The 20934-nt window shown below is 46.5% G+C and overlaps 1 protein-coding gene across 16 annotated transcripts in view; it reads right to left on the reverse strand.

The window, feature by feature from the left end:
- The window catches only part of FBRSL1 (fibrosin like 1), a 497701-nt gene that overhangs the window by 27874 nt on the left and 448893 nt on the right, over positions 1 to 20934 (reverse strand). The window lies entirely within an intron of this gene.

Here is a 20934-nt window from a genome sequence, read left to right on the forward strand (position 1 = left end):
AGCGCGTGCTGAAAGGTTTGTGTTTCTCTCTGTGCTTGGTAGAACATGTGCCTGGGAAAAAACAAGTCATGTTTCAGCTCGTGGGAGCGCCGTGGGAGCGCTGCTGCTGCAAGATGGATGTGTGTTTGAGTCTGTCCTTCCGCTGTCCTTGACTGGCCAGTCCACAGAACTTCCAGCATGTGTGCAAGGGACTGAGCTGTCACTAAATGAATGCATGCTACAGAGAACACACAGCTTTGGGACTTCTTCAGGGGCCTGAGGTTAGGTACAATAGGAGTGTGAACATGTCTCTAGTTACTGCTACAGTATTTCCTGCTCAATGTAAGTTTCATGTTCATGAGACACAGGCCTCATCATTAAGACATTTCATTTTCTCAATGCTCTTTCAAGGTAACCCACATTGGATTTAGGCTCAACTCCAGCTCCAATGCACCAGGAGCCAAGCATCAATCCTTAATCATAACCCTACCTGTCTTCTAGAGTGGAGACTACCTGGGATCTCTGTAGCCAAGGATGGGACAGCTCTGTAGAGAAACTGTGACACTGCTGTCCCCTGGCCACACACTTGTGTGGAAGAACAGAACAGAGAACGCTGGAAAAATCCAGTCAGAAGTTCAGTGGCACCCAAATGTAGTTCTGCTCACCCTAAACAGTGCAAACATCTATATGCTCAGCATGATGAAACTATCAGGAATGCTGCAACCTTGCAAAATGCACCAACAGAGAGAATTCCATATGGAATTTCTCCTTCTGTGGTGCCAAATCCTCCTATTTTTCATAATTAAGCTAAACAAAGCATCCCAAAGAGTTAAAAGGCTGCAATGGAAAAAGGGAGGAAAGAAGAGATATTTCAGATCAAGCAGTATCCAAAAGGTTGAAGACAACTGAAAAGACCAACATGAAAGCAATTCAGCTCCCACTGTAACTCCCTCTTCACCCTCATCTGTGTATCCTTAAGTGCACACATACCCACAATTACAAGAAAAGCTCTCCATGGGCTACAAGGTTGTTGGTGCGTTTCACACACATCCCACTGTGCACACACAGCACCTCTGACTTCCAGGAGACACTTTTGTTACCCACCAAAACGTGCTGGGGGCTGCCGGCATTGCGCTGCCTTGCAGACACGCAGGAGATGCTGCCTACACTCATTAACGTGCTCCCACCACCCTCACAAACAAATTCCACCTTTGAAATCCTCCCGCCTCATCAAAGCACCGAGCCAGTTCCTGATGTGGGAGGGTGTGGAAATGGCACACAGCACACGCCATGCGCTAATTCTGGCCGTGCAGCAGCTCTGGCCAGCGTCTGTGAGCCAGCCCCTGCGAGGACAGAGCCCCAGTGCCACCGTGGTGGCGTCAGGTGGGAGGAGGACGGCACTGAATGAGAGCCTGCAGCACACCAGCCCGTGCTCTGTGCCCACAGTGCCCACGTGGCGATGGCATCTCCTCCCCTGAGATAAAAGGCAGCTTCCCACACTGCTTCTGGCTCTGCCTGCGCTCTCCCCACTGCACCATTTCCCCCAGCCATCAGTCACTCAGCTCATCACTGTGTGTGGATGAATTCAGAACGCAAGAAGGGGACGAATGGAAACATATGAACTATATTTATCAGCTGAAAATGTCTTGAGGTCTTGGGGCCTCAAACCCACAAGTAACAGGAGCAGAAGCCTTTCCAAACACCAGTGTTTTGGCTGGCAGCAAGTACTATCAACACTGTACTTTCCAGCACCTTATATATCTTTACAGTTTGACACAATGTCTGGGGATCCTAAATTAATCTCTACAACAAATACAAGCCTCTCATTTCAGTGAGTTTCTTTACCAAATATGAATTCATGCATCACAGGTAACCTGGTTGTGTGCCATAGCTAGACTTGGTTCCAATGCTATTCAGAATTTATTTTTGAAGTAAAATTCTCAACGCTTTTGCACATCATTATTTTTTATAATATGTTTGTAAATTTTTCTCAATTTTTACTGCTCACAGTTGAAAAATTGTCATTGCCTAGTCAAGCCAGGGCTCCCCGCAGAGCATTTTGGAGCAAGTGTGTTCACAGCTGTAGATCCACTATTCTTCAGGAGCTACCCATTAAAAGCAATTGGGTTTCATTCCTGAGCATAGGTTTCCTCAGAGCCCATTAGCTCTTTGCATCCAACAGGCCTCCTCCTACAGAGTTAAACTTCATATTGTGTAATTATAGGCAATGTAGACTAATGGTGTATATTCAAAACACACTGGCACCACAAAAGTTAGTTGAGTAAAAAGTCAATTAGATCCAAAACAAATCAATAAAGTCCCACATTAAAAGCAGCTGTTTGACCAGTTTTATGTGCAACTATTGATTCCCTGTGGTTTCAGCATTAGCTCTCATTTGCAATTTTCTCAAAGCAAAAGCTCAGTCTCCCTTGCTGACTGAATTGACCAGCCAAGCCTGGTTGTGCTAGTTGGTACCAGGGGTACACAACAATTCCTGCTGCCAACTTCCATCTCTCAGGATGCAGTACCACAATGTTTTTGCATTTCATTCTCGACAGCAATGAAAATATCCACATGCCAGTTTCCCCCTCGCCAAAAAAGCTACAGGCACGAGTGGGAGTATCCTCTCTCCTTTTGCAGCCATGTTGACAAAAGCAGAAGCACTGAGAAGGGAAAGATGTGATGTGAATTCATGGGTAAGAGGGATATGAGAGAGCAGCCCCCAAGCCTCCTCAGCCACACACAGGAAGGGGAGAATCCTGGTGTTTGGTGGCTTTGTCATTTTTCCTCCTGATGGCTGCAATGCACACATGGAGGTTTCTGAGCTATCTTTCCTGAAATCCCTCAGAAAGTTAACCTTAATGATTTTAATGAGGGATGTTGCCCATTCTGATCAGGATCTTGGACTTTGTAGTTTCTCTGCAGGACACTTGAATATCCCCCCTAAGAGAACTACACTCCTGCATGCCCAAGCTCTGACCAGGCTGGCTGCTGCTCACATATGGAAACATCCCAAGGAAAGCAACCAAATACTCCCTTTTGTGCAAGCTGGATCAGGTTGCATTGAGATCCTTTCAGAAATTTCTGTTCTTGGGCTGCTGATCCAGCCCTCCTGAGCAGATGGACCCAGGGAGCTGAGCACAACTGCCCCAACAAAAACACAGACCCACCCGACCACACCACAACGTTCTAGAGGCAAAAATGTGTTTATTTTTACCAAGTCCTAGAGTAATTTTCATGCTTAATGATAACAGGCTGAGCCAATTTGCCTAAGACTTGACAGTCAGCTCCAATAATTCAACCTTAATTAAACCTGAACGCATGTCAGTTCAGCTTGTCCCTTCACAGGAAATCTGACATTTGTAATGATTCATGCTCCAGCCATGCTATGGGAAGGCTGGATCACATCTGCCACTCTCCTCCATGCACAGCACTACCCCTTTTGAGAATGCCAACTTTTGTTTATTTTCTAACCAAACACCTTGGATTTCTTCCATTGAGAGGTGTTCTTAAATGAACAGACAGTGAAACATGTCTTGATCTCACAGGGATTAATGATGACTGAGTGTGAGAGACAGGGAAGAAAAGGCAGAAACTGCTCTAACAAGAAAAAAACCCCAACAACCTGGGATTGGTAATTCTTGCCTCCCTGATTGACTAATTTGTTCATTTGGAGTGTTGCAGAAGGTTAACCTCCCTACGTCTTGGGCTGCATCCAATTCCAACTTCAACCGGTAAAGAAGAAAACTTCACAATTTTTAAAAGCACAGAGAGCTTCAGCTCCTGCTGTGTAAATCTGCAGAAACTGGAGGTGAAGTTTAAGGGAAATCCCGAAGTCACCAACAGCTTAAATTACTGCATAAAGTGTGCTTCAGGAGGAGTTACCCAAAGCTGAGGGACCATCAGCCAAGAGCCCATCTGGAAGTTCCCTGAATCCTGGATCTGGCTGCAATAACCATGCCCTGCCCATCCCCAAGGCTGCAGAGGGTGACAGTGTGTAACCACACAGCACTGCAGCCCAGGCACAATACAGAAAGTCCCAGACATAAATTAAACCTTTCTGTTACAGGAATTTGCTTTCAAGCTGATTAAGAGTAGCTCAAGTGCAAGGGATTAAACATGTAAAGGCTGCTTTGAGAACTCCAATAAGCAGTTACTGTGTTATACAAACAGTACTTAGGGCAACAGCAGTTCCAGCCCTGCCTCTTGCTCTTTGCAAGCTGCTGGTTGCTGCTGAAAGGGGACTGTCAACACACGTACAATGTGATTGGAAATAATCTAATCTTGCTTGCACGCCTTTCCTTTGTCTCTTGGAAAAAAGAAAAGTGGAGTCATTCAGACGTCTTTCTGCAGCCTCCCTTGTTGCATTCAAACAGCAAGGGTGATGGGGTGATGTGAGAAAGAAATTCCTCTCCTACATCCATCAATGACATCTTTAGCAATGGCAATTTCCCAAGAAACACAACAGCCACCATCTGTAGCCCATCTATCCGCCCTGTACATATCCTTGAAAACAGACACAGGCCAGACTGGCTGTGGTGAACCCTGCTCCATATTCCAGCAAGAAACGCTAGAAAAGCAGCACCACAGGAATTACACAAGGCAAGGAGCTGAGAATTTCAGAGTGAGCTCATGAGTCCCAGGGAAGAGTTTTGAAACATCAGCAAGGGGAAAGAGTAAAGAAGAGCAGGACTTTCCAGCAGGAGGTCAAAACAAAGAAATAACTAAATAAAAGTCAGTAAACATTTTTTTAGTTTTTTTGGTTTTGTTAAAAATTATTTTAAATTGAACTTTTAGGCTGCTGCATAATGTATTGTTGTATATGTTACCATGTATTGTATGTATATGGAACATATAATAAGCCGAAGAGAGAATAAAGCATTTTGCTTTGACAACGATAACACTGATGCTGGTAGAGTGCTTACAAGTGAAAATCAATATTTAAGTGCTAATCCTTTATCCCTAGATAGCTTTTGCTTTTATATAAATGGCTTTTTCATTGCATTTTAGGAGAGTAGCACTACTTAAGACTTTAAGCGATTCGGCTGTTTGCAAAGGTAAGGCAAGCAGAGCTACAGCACAGAAGCTCCCCAACAAAGGGAGCACAGGGTTCCTCCACCTATTCTAATGCAAATCAGCTCAAGATAAGACATAAAGACGTGGGACTTGCACATAAAACTACTGTCTGGAAGGGTCCGTGGTGTGCAACACGATGATTTTTAACATTACTGAGAAGCAAAGGCCAAGTTTCCATCACAACAGCAGTACTGCACATTAGGCTGTGTCAAAACAATGTTCTCCTGTGCCATGGGCTCCTCTGAACATCACGGGCTCCTGGTGGATTTTCCACAAAAAATGACAGAGTTTTCTCACAGAGCAAAGCAAACTGAGTGTGAGCACAAGCCCTTGTGCCTGGCTCTGAACCCGTGTGCTGCAGAGCTGCCCTTTGTTCCCGCTGTGGCTCCCACCGCATTCCCAAGGCCAAGTGGGGAGCTCTTCCCAGCCGGCCTGGGCCCGTCCCCCATCACTCAGCTCGTTTGTACAGAGCTGTCTGTCAGGGCACATCGCCCGCTGCAATCTGAAACACCCTCCCAACAGCTGCCACTATCAATTACTCTCCCAGGCAGCCCTGACTATCAGGAAGAGAACTGGAGCGAGCACTTGCCAGTTTTAATAAACTGTGTTGCCCAAGTCATTTAACCTGCTAGATTGCTGTATGCCGGGGCTGTAACAAGCCTTCAGCTTTTCAACCTAGAAGAAAGCAACAGTGGCAAAAAGCTGTCAGCTTGGCCCTCAGAATTAACTTCCAAGGGTATCTTCCCCCTCCCTGCCTCCCTCCCGAAGCGCCCAAGTTTAAAAAGTGAAATATCTTCGAGTCATTTTCATAATGTCACGACACAGAAAGCAGCTCTCATTTTTATCACAGAGCCAGAAACTCCCAAGAACGAAGGGCTGACGTGCTCCATGATTTCCATGTTAGGGGCACAGCTGGGCAGAGAGTTCCTCTCTCCTGCACCCACATGGACACATCTGGGGGTACTCCCCAGAGCCAGCTTTGGGTCACCAACACCCCAGTAATGCTGATGAAACCCAAGGGCTTCAGGGTACCCCAAACACCTCCAGGGCTTTGCAACCCCCCACTCTCAGTATAATTAACCAAAACCTCAAGCATGGCAAATTTACATTTACTTCGATTCTTCCAGAACTGGTAGGAAAGATTCCTTAAAGAAATACCTGTTTAAAATTAAAACACTTCCATCCAGATCAGTGTTTTCAGTCTGTGGCTCACATGTATGCCAAGATGTTTGTGAGTGTTAATAAGAAAAGGTCTGCCACACTAGAATTAATCTGAACACAGGAATCTGCTGTCCACCAGAAAGCTTACTGGACTCTACAAATCAAAAAGAAAATTCAAACACACTACACTGCATGTTCTCCTCAGCCAGCTCTGTAGATAAGAGCCTTTGTTGAGAGAGCTTGAAGCACAGAAAGCTTTCACCCCCTCCTGCAGAAACTGAGGAGCAGCAGCAATAAGATCTATGGACTTGATGCCTATTTGCTGCTCTATGGTTCTTTAATGGGATGTTTTATTCCTAGAGATTTGGGAGCTTTCCATGCTCTATCGAGGCATGTTAGCTGTAAGCATGCATGATGACACACCAAAGCTGCAGGAGCTGAATGAAAATGGGTGCCAAACACAAGGACTGGGGCCACAGCATAAAGAAGAAGGATCACCATTCAAATCCCCCCAAAGTAAGTCACACTGCATTTTCCTAGCAATGCTGCTTCTGGCAATATCTCAATGCAAAGCTGGAACTGGATTTGCAGCTAAATCACCTACTGTGGATGCTGGCGTTGTAATGAGATTGAAAGTTTCATACAGGCTTTTTAATCCAGGGCTATAATGCTGGATCAAATGGGTTAAATCTCTTCAGCAATGCTCCTAAGCAGATGCTGAATGCCTACAAAGCAGTGACGTAGGAGCCACTCTACTCCCCTGGCCAGAAAACATTGTTAAAGCTTCTTGTAGCTGTATACTAAAGGTGTGTTTGCCTTGTTCTGTTTTTAATGTGTGATGGCCTCTTGTACACCTAATCTGAGTGACAGACAAGCAACAAGGTGCATAAGTTATTTAGAAGACACTCCCCCAACATGAAAGCAAGCAAGCACACATCCTCAGCTCCAGCTGCAAGCTTTTTAACAGACCGAACTGTTATAAACCAAGGAATCTTTTGATTTTAATTAGGCAAACAAGGGCAAATAATAAACCATCAACTACTACATTACCAGAGAAAATGTACTACTTTTGCTGTTTGAAATCCATATTGATTCCCATCTAGCCTGCAAGTGAGTTATTAATCACTCCAATTAAATCATGAACACAGGTCTTTACACTGAAATTGAGCCCCCACCAATAGATCGATAGCTCAAACCTCCAAGAGCAATTACTGCTCAGCATAATAGAGCAGCTTGTAACACAGAGCTCCATGCAGACCACAATTCTCTCTGTCATATCCTTCACAGGCAGTGCAAACAAACTGGGAAAAGAAAGATTTTATAACTATTATTTTCAAAATAAACAGACATCTGCTTAGAGTTACCTAATCTCTCACATCACAGAGGCAGATCTGCCAAGGTCACATTGGAGACATGATTACATTTTTTCACAATTTGTTATTCTAGCAAAGCCCTGATAAGATTGAACTATTGAAGTTCACACTCTGGTTTAATTTCAAGAGGTTAAATGCCAAATCCTTTTCTTATTGCTACAAGGAAGGGATCTGCCAGGCTGCATAATACCCTGTGTGGGCTAAGACAACAATTTTGTTTCATCTGCACAGTCTTATGAAGGTTTTGATTCTTTTTTTTAAATGACATCAGAGAGCTCCAAGCTCCCAAAGAATGATTTAAAGTAAAATCAGAAAGTGAGGCTGTTCTGGAGGAGCGTCAGTGACCTTTCGGATCTTCCAGCCTGGAGAAGTTAAGTCAACGTCTGGCTGAGAAAGCACACTTGCTAACCAAAACCAGAAAAAAGGCAAGAAAGAACATTCTGAAAAACCAGATCATCTCTGCTGGGAACAGATGATTGTCCTAACCAGCCAAGCATATGCAGGGTCACAAAATCCCCAACTCTGCCTTGGAAGACAACTGATGCCTGTCCTGAAGCAAGGAAAGAACTGTCCGTGCTCAAGCTCTTGGCTCTCCGTCCTTTCCAGGTGAGATATGTTTTCCTGAGCATCTTCTGACAGGCTGGCCCCTTCCCACAGCCCTGGAGCCCAATCCATCACCCTTCATTAGGGGAGCTATTGGCAGCCAATTAAGTGGTGATGGACCCACACCACAGAGCTAATCAAGATGAGTTCATAGCTTACCCTTCAGCCCCTGCTTCCCCTTGCTGCTGGCATGGAAAAATGCTCCAGATCAGGCACCACAAGAAAAGCAGCAGGCAGAGGGGCAGTGTTACTGCAGGGGTCTCACCATAGCTGCCCACCACCAGGCAGCTTTTACCAAAGGAAGGCAGGGAGATTATCTATTCCCCACTGCAGCAGAGCTAGAAAGAGCCCAAAACCAATTTTCTTCCTCCCTAAAGGGTGGCAAACAGATCTGTTTAGAAACAGTCCAAGTGAGAGAGATCTGAGTGAGGTCCATGCCTGATGTTATGGCTGGAGCTGTGAGAATGCAAAGTTGTGCTGCAAAGTGACAGAGTCTCTGCTAAGCAGGAACCGAGAGGAGAGACCAACCATGCACAAATTAGCAAAATCCCATCTTGTTTATTTGTTATGTCCAGCCCTCACAGCTCAGTAGCTGCTGTCACATTAGTGCTAATATGCTCATAATTTGTGAAAACAACACTTGAGGTCGAGAGCTTGTCAAGTGGGGCCACAGCTTTCCAACCAGCAGCTCCCCACACCCTGCATTCTCCCACTGCCCTCCCTCTTCATCTCCAGGCACAAGGAGGCCCCTTTCAGGCAGAATCCCTCCATGGATTCTGAATCCATGCTGCCACTAAATCCCTCCATGGATTCAGCAGAAGCACATTGCCACCCTAAACCAACATGTTCAGCTGCAACCCAATTGCCTCCATTCTAATAGCAGCTGTGAAGAAATACCTCTTTCCAATAACTTGGTTGAGAATGTAGGGTCAAGATGAAGAGAAACTGGAAGAATTTTCCTGCAAGTCTAAAAGCAATTCTCTTTGCCTGGTTAAAATCCAGCTAATGAGCTGCTGGGATGGCATCTCAAGAAAAAATTGAGGTATTGAACCTAACAGACTAAATAAATCCAACAACGTTTCCAGTTGCATCGTGGATAATTAAAATATTTAAGGGACAAGCTGCAAGTTGTTAATCAGGGAACATTTATTTGAATGGTGTGTGCCCTTTGGATTTGGTCCCTATGGCAACCAGAAATTCACTCCAAAAGGATATGCTGGAAGAAGCATGTCAGAAGCTGCCTCAACATTTTAATTCACAGAGTGAGCAATGAATAAATACAGCTACTGACAGCACAGGCAAAAAAATGTTTGTAAACAGCATCAGGAAGTCACAGATGGCCTTTTGCTTTTTAAGATTGAAAAAGTTCACTCTACCTTTAGACATGCCCACTATCAAGAAAACTGGACTGTGTTGCACATGAATCACAGTTATGAACTACTGATAACAAAAGTTCTAGAACAGAGGAGCTTTACTTCACTCCAGTTCTCAACCCTTGTTTTTTTTGTGATCGTGTTTCCACTCCTCACATTGGAAGGTGTTGCATCCTCTGAAAAATCTTTTCTGTCCCACCTGGTTCAACAAGAACCACACTTGGGAGAACACAACAGCATGTGAGGGATGGCTTTGCAGAATGCTCGAGAAGGAAAATGTGAGGGATGATTGGTTTTCCCTCCTAAACAGGAAAGAGTGGTTTGGTATGCCATAAGGGAAAGAAAAGAACACTTCACTGCACTGCAGAAGGCAAACTCCTCCAGCATGATTCCAGTGTGTGAGGTGCAGCTGCAAAGCTCCTTCCAGCTTTCTCCTTTGATGAAGTGTGAATTCTTCAATGGGCAGCAGAAATTCTGGAAATATTTTAGTGCTGGATATGCTGGAGGATAATGTATGACCTGGCATCTAGTGAGACCTAACAGAGGAACACTGTGCCGTGCATTGGAATGGAATCACACCCTATTAATGAAAAGGTGCTCTTGAATCTCCTCTTGTGTGAGGCTTTATGGCTGTGGAAAAAAGTCTTATGAGGCTGGAGGGTGCAAGGCAGCATGGACTGCTGCAATGCCAGCCTGGATGTGCAAAAAGCCTGGAACAGCCACTCAGCATTGCAAAGCCAAATGTGCTCCACACTCCTCTTCCCACTGACTCCTTGGGGTCCCTTTCCATCCACTGCAGTGGTCCTGCAAAGATCATCAAGCACAACAATTTCCACAGGGCTGCTGGATGGAATCTGCTGCAGGCTGTCAAGGCCATGGAAAACCCTTGTGATCCTGACATGCATGAGAATACTCACTGTAGGGAGGGAAGTCATTCACTGCCCTACTGAGGCATTTGGCTTTCTTGGTGCCTGGGGTCTGCAGGAGCCCCAAAACCACACAGCTCAGAGCTCTCCCACTGCCCAGGCACAGCCACAGCTCTCACAATCCCCATGTCACCCTCTGAGCTGGAACTGGGCAGGCACTGCCACATCCAACCTCTCCACAACAAACAGGGACCGGCTCAGACCTCTGCAAGGATAATCACAGGAACAGTCTGCTCTGAAACTGCTGCACATTTTCATTTCAATATTGGGTGAAAGAGACAAGTAAGTATGTGGGCTTAGCCTGCAGATACTTTTCCGAGACAGTAATTGCTGCATAATTCATAATCTTGTTTTTACATGTTTGCCATGTGTACCAACAATCCCACTGAAATCACTCTAAATTTTTCCTTCAAGTCCTCTCCATGTCACAGTTTTTCCAAACTGCACACACACAAACATGCCTAGAGTCCAGCACTAAGCAGTTACTTGGGTTTGGCAAATTCCTGTATTCCCAGATTCTTGCACATTAGGAGAGGAAAGTGGGGTCTAAGCTAATTCTTGAGAGTTCCCACTCCCCTTTAGCACAGCAGACATCACCATTCACTCATTAAATCTGTATTTTCTTTCAAGCAGGTCTCTGTGAAGTCAGAATTGAGAGTTGCATCTCTAACCCAGAGTCACCTGGCTCCCCATCAACTGCAGATCCCAGAGCCTGGAGGAGTTCTGCCCTCTGCACCAGGCAGGGCTCAGAAATACAAGTATCTGCAACTGATAGGAAATCAGCCCAGTAAGAAGCAATTCTGTACCAAAGAGGCTCACAGGGAAGTGCAGTGATGCAGTTCCTCATCTCAGCCCTGCAGCAATGGTTTTGGGTATTTTTGCTCATATCAAACTAACTGGAGATGACATCACAGATCCTTGCAGGGAGGGGAAATGCATTTCTTCTAATGGACCTCAAAATGGTTAATCAATTCAACGAGTACAAATGAAATGCCTCATCTCTCAAGGGGCAGAATCCAAGCGCTGGTGCCACTGGTTTTGGTTTTGAGGACACAATATGGTTTTGTTTTTGAGGACAACACTCCAAAGTGCCAGCAGTTGGTTTCAGGGAAAACCACCTCCTCCCACATTAACATATTCATTTGCAAAATCTATCACATATGTTGCGTGCAAACTGGCTGAGAGTTGATTCAGCTCTGACAGCATGAGAGCCTCTAGCCCAAATATCTGAAAGTAATGAAATCCACACCATCCCCCTGATTCCTCACCCTAGCAGAGAAGTGACCTATATTTGCTTTGCACTGTCAGCGCTCCCAGGAGACAGAGAATAGTAGCACTGGTCCATGCTGGGCTTGTGGACCTCAGAGTGGGGAAATTGTCACAAGAAAAACACAAACAACAGGGCTTTTGTTACAGGTTATGCTCATGGCTGATGGCAATGACTGGGCTATCACATTCTACCTTATGGTCACTCCACAAACAGCAATGAGGCCAGGAGGGACAGAGCACCCATTATTTTATATATAGAGATGGGAAGCAGGGGAAATTATGGAACAATCTCACAGACAGCAAGTACTCCTGTGTTTTTGGAGGGCTCTCCTCAGCCCTTTGTTTTGCAGGCAGGCTGGCTCTGAGCTGGGCTGTTCCCAACAAGCTCTCAGCCTGCCAGAGGCTCAGAGAACCTACTCTGAATGAGTATGTTTCTTCCCATGAATTTGTTAAAATCAAAGCCAGATTCCCCTTCTGCTGGGTGCTACATGTTTCTGAAAAATCCTGTCCTCTTTTAAGGCTGAACACAGCCATGAGAGGCAGGAAAGAAGCAAAGATATTCCCCATGATGAAAGGAGGAAAAAGACACCGAGGGAGCAGTCAGCCTCTCCAATGCCACACCACATCTCTGGGGACCGAAGCTTTTCTGCATCCACAAGATAAATCCACCTTCTGCCCCTGTTCCCACAGCAGCAGAGAACAACTCCCCCGTTACCAGTGCTGGATGCCAGTAAAGGTCTCCCTTTTCTTCCTTGTGTAAGGCATTTCCCTCCCCTTCATTTTATAAATTACCAGAACAGACATTTAAATGTTCAAGAATAATCTTAACAGAGTATTCATGCCTTGGGCATTTTCATGCTCTACAAGGAGTGAAACAAAAGGGCCTCATTTAATACCTCCCTACAGCATTCCCTATTCCTGCTCTTCCCTTGTGACTCTCCAAAGGCAAACCCTCAGTGGTTCAAGGCTCCCCACATACCCCATCCCTCCCTTCTCCCTTTTTAAGATCAGCTTCTAAAGCAAATCTTGCTGGCTGACAGGAACAGGTGGTAGGAATCCTTCAAAAGGAGAGAAAAACCATTTGTAACCAATAAAAGGGGAGGAAAATTCTGATTCCTGTGGTTTTACTGAGCAGCCCTGGGAGCTGCTGGGATGGCAGGCGCACCCTGTGTGCCCTGTGCCCCCTGGCACCCAGCCCTGCAGCTGCAGGATGGACACCCCTGGGGTGCCAGGGAGGCTCTGCCTGCTTTGTGGAGGATTTCAGGAACACTGCACAGCTCCAGTGTTGGGACAGGCTAAGGGCTGAGCCTGTCTTCTGCCCTGGATTTGAGATCTAGCTTCACAAACCCAGCAAAAGCCTCTATCCTTTTCAAACACATAGAAACCATCCAATGTTTGAACAAAGTTTTGCGCTAGATCAAAAAGCCAGGCCTGCAAAACCCTCCCCGGGGCTTTGCTTTTATTCTTCAGCAAAACCCCTCTACAGCAACTTTCTGATCTTCAGCCTTGGAGAGAAACATCACAAAACACTGAGGTGAACAACACACCTTAATCTCTTGCCTTACACCTGACAGGTACAGAAGTCTGGCTTGGAGAGGACCCCCAGGACATGGCTGCAAAGGCTGGGCTCGCTGTGTGGCACTTGGCGACAGCAGCTCTGCTGGAAAGGACTGCAGCTCAGGACTGCAGCTCGCTGCCTAGCTCCCCTCCCCAGCCCTGCCATCCTTTCTGCTTCCCTTATTGTCAAAACTGATGAGGGGAGAGGCGACAAGCTGAAAGGCACGGCCAAGGCTCAGAGCGAGCATTCAAAGCGCCCCTGCTGTGCTCCAAAGTGCTGCTGTGGCTGCTCCCTGTGTGCAGGGAATCAGGATATGCTCTCCAGTCCAGCTACAGGCAAAGGAGGCAGAGCAATAGGTGTGCTTTCTGCAGAGACCTCAGGTATTGCTTCTCTCCTGTATTTGCTGGCAAGCACAAGGTGCAAAAACATCCATGATCAGGAGCAAATGCTGGAATCCAGGTTTATCTGGATGTGAACTAAGGGATACTTCACTATGGATGTGGCCAATGCAATTGATTCTTCAAGAGTTAAAAGGAAGGGATATTTCTTCTTATGGAGGAGGATCAGGAAATTAAACCTGGACTTAGCTCTTCCTCCTTTCTCATATGGGTTTCTCTCCACAAGGAGGGGGTGGCAGTGGGTTTGAATGTTCTCCAAATGTGATTTCCCTTTCCTCCACAAGAAATGTATAGAGAAAAAGGTCTGAAGTATAGAGAAAAAGGTCTGAAGTCCTCGCAGTCTTCTCCAGACTGCAAGGCCACATTTAGAAGCTCTGGACTTCTCCCCATATCTTTGGTTCTCCATATCAATTTTGCCTGTCCACAGCCTGGAGTTATGCCCACCCCACCCCATGCACTGCACATACATTTGGTGAAACTCCACCACTGACCAGCTTTTCAGCAGCCAGCCCCACACCAGTGCCAGAAAGTCCATTTAGTTTGTAAGACTACAAAACCCAACACACTCCATTTACAGAGCCTGGAACAGCCCTGCAGTATTTACATCCCTCCCAAAGAACCACAGAAACATTTATCACTGTATGGTCACGCTCTACTTGTCACACACCAGCCCTGGCATCCTGGAGAGGACTGTACTACAAACAACGCCCACCTCAATACCTCTGGGGTATTCAGCATGTTGTGGCTGCACTGAATTGGTTCCTGACCAGAAAAGAGAACACTTTCTTCAATCACCCTGTAGAAATGTTTTCCTTATGGGCAAACTTCAGAAATATCCACCGCCCGATACGGAGGTTGGTTTTTCTAAGAGCTAAGGGTCGTAAAGTAGCCACGTGTTTAAACAAGAGGTCATTATCCACCAGCACCAGGGTTCAGTGCAAGCTTCTGAGCAAGAAACAATTTGAAAATAGAGCTGTTAAAGCAGTAACAGTAATTTAGTGTAATTTAAGTTTCTGTTTTACCGATTTTTCTGGCTAAGATTCATAGTGCTATCAAATTAGCATCTGGTTATCTTGTTGAGGGGAGTGAGGTCAATAGTCTAAGAGGCCCATTTTGCTTCTCTTTACTGCTGCAATTGTGTGACTTCACTGATACTAAGGCCTGAAGGCAAAGGACAAGGACAGTGCCCTATGGCAGATGCCAAGCTCCTATTTTGTGTGTGATACAGCACAGTCCAACAGATGAGATTTCAGACACAGAAATCAGAATAAACTGTTTCAACTCAAGGTGCCATAATACGAAAGGCTTAACACTAAACTTATTAGCCACCACCCAATTAAGAAGTGAGATTTTTCAATGGCATGAAGTCACCAAGAGATTGAGAGTTTGACCAAACCTTTAAAAGCTTTGTAGCAGTTCACCTGCACCAAAACCTGACAGCATTTCAGGACCAACAGAACCATACAGCAATGTTTGTTATTCAAGGAAAAGTGCTGTCCTAACTCTTTGCAGAGAAATCTGCTTTACCCAGTACCAACCTCCTCAGTCTCTCCAGCTTCATCTACCCAGTGTGGTAAGATGAGAAGCTCCTCCACACCCTTCCTTCCCCTCCACCTCTGGACAGCACATAATTTTCAGTGTTGGTTTGTGCTGCCCTTGGCATTCCACACTGCCACACTGGTCAAACCCACAGATGGAAGGAAAGATGCCTTTCCAAGCCCACCTCTGGAAAGATGCAGCTGTGGTAGGAAAAGCCCTGCAAGCTCCCCTTGTTCCCTTTGAAACCCGAGGAGAAGAGATGAGCAGCACATTTGAAATTAATTACAGCAAAACCTACGGCATTGTTCTCTCCTCCCCTTCCTTTTCCCCTGACCCCCCCTCATTGCAGGGCTTTCACTGGAACCTCTGTGGCGTGTATATTTTCCTAAAGCTGCCAGGGCCAGAATGGTACAGCTGAGACATTCACAGGAGTCACAGAGAGTGCAGGCCCAGGTTAGTGCACAGGGGTACAATAGTTCCTTAAGAGCGAGCGTCTCCCCCGCCGCCGCCCCCCTCCTCCCAAACCTTCCGTCTCTAATGAACCTTTGGTGTCTGTCCACAAAAAACAAACATCAATCAGGCAACAGGCTGTTCCTTTTCCCCTGTTGCTAGTCTGAAATAACAGGCATCCCCCGCTGGGCTGGGAACGCCACTTCCCTCTCCAGCACACATTCAGGATAATAAGGGGGAGGCGAAGGAGGGAGGAAAAGCCGCTCGGAGGTGCCAGAATACACAGCGAGACGTGCCTCCCAGAGCCAGAGAAAACTTGGGAACACAACAGCTTTTGATTCCTCCTGCCCCACTGGGCACGTTAATTATTTAATAGTTGGCTTGTGAATTGGTGGTGGTGGTAGGAACAGGGGGGAAGGGAAATCAGGCTTTTCCCTCTCCCGCCCCCAGTCCCGTCCTTGCACTGGCAGAATTGCACACACACACACACACACACACACACACACACACACACGTGTGAGAGGCTTTGGGCACGTCAGCAGCCTCCTCTGCACCCTGTCCTCTCTCCCCACCCACACAAGACCCTCCTTGTTGGCCTGCGACCACAGTGGCCATAGACAGCATGGGACAGCATCTGGATCGAATGATGCTCAGGGCAAAGAAAACCCATCTGCTCTCCCTTTGGAGGCAGATATTTTTCACTTATTATGCTTGGGGGAAGGGCACTCAGAAGTTTATATTGGATTTCGACAGAGCTGGAAACGGAGCTGCAAATCAAACAGAGATCAGCTTATGATTTGCAACCAGGGCTTTCTAGGTGTCTGAAGCAACACTTTGGAAGGAGCGAAGGGAAAAGGAGAATGTAACTACATCTCATTTGGATGGAGAGGACTCACAGATGTTAGGAATATTTTTGATCAACAGCTTTCCTGGCACCGATTGTGGTGGAATCCACAACCTTGACGGCTAGCTGAGTAAGAAAGTGCTGGCAAGCTCCTGACTGCATGCAGGCAATTTGCAATGCTGCCAGTCAATATTTCAGTGAAAACAAAATTGCAGGGATCATATTAAAAGAGAAGAAAACAGAAAATAAAACAAAACAAAATCCAGCCTTTCCTTTTAAAAGAAAACTCTGACACAAACTGATGGGAAAGTCCCTTCCAAATCAAAATGCAGCCTTTGTTTGTTTAAAATTAACACGCTGTGATGGGAGCCCTGCCGTGAGCACGCAAAGGCAAGTCTGCCAGCAGCAACAGAAGCAGACACAGCAAGAAGTGGCTTTACACGGGGACACCTGGGTGGCATGTTTAGTACAGGCCTGCAGGAAATGATGCAGAAAGAGGTTTATAGTTGTGTCCATTTGGTGGAGGAAATGTATGCAGCAGGCAGGGGTCTGAGCCAAAAACCTAGACCCAGTTCCCTTCAATCTTTGGGAGGAGAGAATTGATGAGAGAAAAGGAGAGAGCTTCTCTGGCAGGGTTTTCAAGCTCTGGCTCTTCATGTAGCCATGCTAGCCTGTTAGTGTGAAGCAGTGGCATTACTGTGAGAGATGCAAGCAGCATAGCCTGGGCAGCATCTCTCACTGGACCAGCATTGAGATGACTGACACGGACTCTGGGGCCATCTGAACTCCTGGTACAGCTCACAGAGCCATCTGGAGAGCCTTCAGAGGCCTCTGAATGACTCCCACCTGCGTGGCTGGCAAAGGGTGCTCTGCTGCTCACAGCCACTGAGACAGGCCCTTCTCTGCCCTGGCCTCAGGACTAAGCTTGGCTGAGCGTGCTGCCAGGCAGGGGGGAGTCCCCAGATGTCTGCTGAAGGCAGCTTTGCAGCACATACTGCTAGAATGACATAGAGAGCCCAGAGACTGGCCTGGAACACAAAAATATTTCAGGCCAAAAGGTACATTATGCTCACAGAACATTTTTGTTGATACAATGAAAGGCATAAAATAATCTGCTCTACTCTGGTTACTAAATTGATCAGTACAGAATGCAATGAACATATTCTAGTTGTTGGTTGCATATTTCTAGCTCAGTTTCAAAGACTGGTTCAATAACAAAAATAATGACATGTTCATTATTGTATAAACATTCAATGCTCGCCCTGTAAATTTCTTCCTCCAGCCATTAAGCCTGTATTAAATCAGGTTGCCTCTGCAGAGCTTGCACTGTGAGCACCTCTCCTGTGCCCAGAGAAGGCCAGCCATGTACAAAGCAAGTGGCTGGGGACAGCTCAGCTGTCTGGAAGCCAAATAACACAATACTGAGAACCATTAACATGCTGGCTGCTCCATCCAGCAAGGCTGGCCCTTTTCTGCCACCCTGCCTTGCACTGAGCTTCCCAGGGAGCAGCTCTGGCTTTGCAAGCCAACACAGCCTGGGGTGGGTTTGCACATTGATGTAAGCTCTGGTGATGCTGCCTGGTCCTGCACTTCCCAAATGTCCCAAGGATGAGGACTCACGGGACAAACTCATCTCCCACAGGTTACACAGTATGGGACACTGAGCATTCAGGCAGATCTCTCCCAAAACTGGATCACCAATAAATATGGAAATGCAGAACAAACCCAGCAGACACCAGCAGCAGACGCAGGTTCATAGATGTCTGCTTATTACCAAGGCTCACTCCAGCTGAGACTTAAATAGGCTCCTTTATGCACAACGGGGAGGGAGCGGAATTGAAGGAAACTGGCAATTACACAATTTTATTTCCCTGCTAGCCCGTTTGCTGTGCATCAGGTGGCTCTGCACTCACACACCAAAGGGGCTTGTGAGCACTAAGTGAAGCACAAAGCCAGCTTGATGCTCTGCTTTCACTGGGAGGAAGTTTCTGTGTGCTTTTCTGGATGTGGTGTGAAAGCACAGTGAACGCATTATTTTGCATTTTTTGAAAGCACCACGAGTGCCTGAGACACAGGGACTTCCAGGCTTCTCTGTGTCTCTTTCTGAGAAGGCTGCAACCTCTCTTGAACATGAGGGTGCTCAGAAACAGATGCCAGGGCCTAAGTTTAACACCACACCAGGATTTATCTGTATAGATGCATCTACAATCTTCTTCCTTGCCTTTTAATACAAACAAACATCCACTTTCTAAATTCTTCACCCTAACTCCAGTGGGGTTGACTGACAAAGCACCTAACACAGTGCTTGAGGATGTACTTGTGTGCAATCACACTCTCTGCCACTCACCTTGCTGACATTTTTTAAGAATATATCTCCAACAGGGCAAAATGTTAATGTCCACTTCATTGGAGAGAGATCTGGAACTCTGACTATTCCCTTATGGATAAGCCTTTAAGAATTTATTAGTGATGAAACCAGTGTGTTTTTTCAGAAACTTAATAGGGTTCCATAAAATTACTTCAATAACTTTAAAAATTTAATGGTGAACAAGAACCTTTCAAAAGGCTTTTTGAACTGTCCGACAGAATCCCAGAGTGGGGATATAATTCCGCAATAAATTTTGCAGGATGGTTAAAAGATTTTAATTTCCTATTACCTCCTGCAAGTCTTTGCCATCCATTTAAAGCAACTACATGAACTAAAAGCACTGTAGTCACTTTTCTCTCCCAGCGATTTACAAGAAAATATTTACTGTTTGGGGAAAAAACCCAACAAACTAGAACAGGTATCCTTTTCAGAAACACAGACACGCAAACAGAAACACTCTGCCAAGTCCTGCTCTTATACACTGGTGTAAACCCAAATAAACAGAGGGAAGTCAATGGAGTCAGTATGGCTTTACCTGGCTGAACCGGGGCCGAGTGCCCGGAGCAGCAGAGATGGAAGGAAAGCCTCATGCTGCGAGTCCCCAGGCAGCTCAGCAGCAACATTAACAGGCTCCACGGGGAATGTGCTCAGCCCTTGTTAGCAGGAAGGATGGCCAGAGAGGCAGGGAGGTGAGGGAAGCAGCGAGCACATGCATGCATGGCTCGCACAGTTATTAAGGAAGAAAACGGCAGCAACCCCATGGCTGAAAGAAAACCCAAACCTGGCATCCCTCCTACATCCCACAGGACAGGAACAGAGAGCTCACAGCACTGATTTCAAATGAAGCTAATACAGAAAAATCAAGCCCAAAGCAGGAACAGCATGAACTGCTAGAGGCTGATGAGGACAGCAGGGTCCTGCTGTCAGCCCCATCCCTGCCCTGGGAGGAAGGAAGGAAGGACTCAGCCTCCAGAGGGGCAGTGAGAGGAGCAGGAGAAGCAGGGACAAGCTGACAGCATCCTCGGTTCTGAGGTCTCTTGCTGGGACTTACAGACTGCACACAAAAGAGTAGCCAGATCCATTTGCAATTAAACAGCACGGCCTGGTCTCATTGATCACTGCCATTGATTGCCCAGAAGGAAACACCAGCTGACCCGGGGTCAGACCCAGCTCCCCCTCACCAGCACGGCCCTGTCAGATCCCTGGTGGACGGCCAGGCTGCCCTGCTCTGTGCTGGTGAGCAGTGGGGCGAGGAGGGGCTGCAGCAGTCCCCAGTGGGCTGTCACAGAGCCCACGGCGCCCTGACAAACTGCTCCTCTAACACAGCAGCAGAGCAGCTCAAAACGGGCACCAGAGCTGGGAAAAGCAGCACAAGCCTGGGCTGGGCAGGGTCTCAGGCTGGGCAGCTGGAGAGAGCGAGGACTCTCCCCTGCAAGGAGCAAGGCCGATTTAAATCCTGGGATGTGCTCAGACCCACAGCAGACACCTCCCCTCGCCCTGCACTGCTCGCCCTGTGCAACAGGGAATCAGGCTTACACCCAGCGTTTAATTTTCTCAGAAACCGAAGCTTTACACAGTCTTCCATGAATAAAACATGTCTCTGAGGTATTTTAAACGCAGAATTGAGAAGACCCAATGGTTTTGTGGGGGTTGCAACTGCTGCTCTTAACATCACCCCCCCTACAGCATCCTTCTGTGCTGAAATGCAACCAGGGACCACAGCTGGAGACAGCACTGGGACTTTACCCACTGGCTTTTGCTACTCGAGAAAAAAGAAAAACAAACTACAAACAAGGAGTAAAAAGATGGTATCTTTCAAATGTCCTTTAAAAGCCTAGGCAATGTAAACTACTACAGGCACTTGGAAGGAATTTCTATCTTTTTCTTCTGATTTACAGTTTGATGGTCCTTTTATCTACTTTTACATGAACTGAGAAAAGCTAGAATGTGCCTACTCAGTCAATATGAGCTTGTGCTGGCCCGTTCAGGATATATAATATTTAGCTTTTATGGTTTA

The sequence above is a fragment of the Melozone crissalis genome, unplaced genomic scaffold (assembly GCF_028551555.1).
Source record: "Melozone crissalis strain CALT ecotype California unplaced genomic scaffold, PUWL_Pcris_2 ptg000063l_1, whole genome shotgun sequence".
Taxonomy (NCBI): Eukaryota; Metazoa; Chordata; class Aves; order Passeriformes; family Passerellidae; genus Melozone; species Melozone crissalis.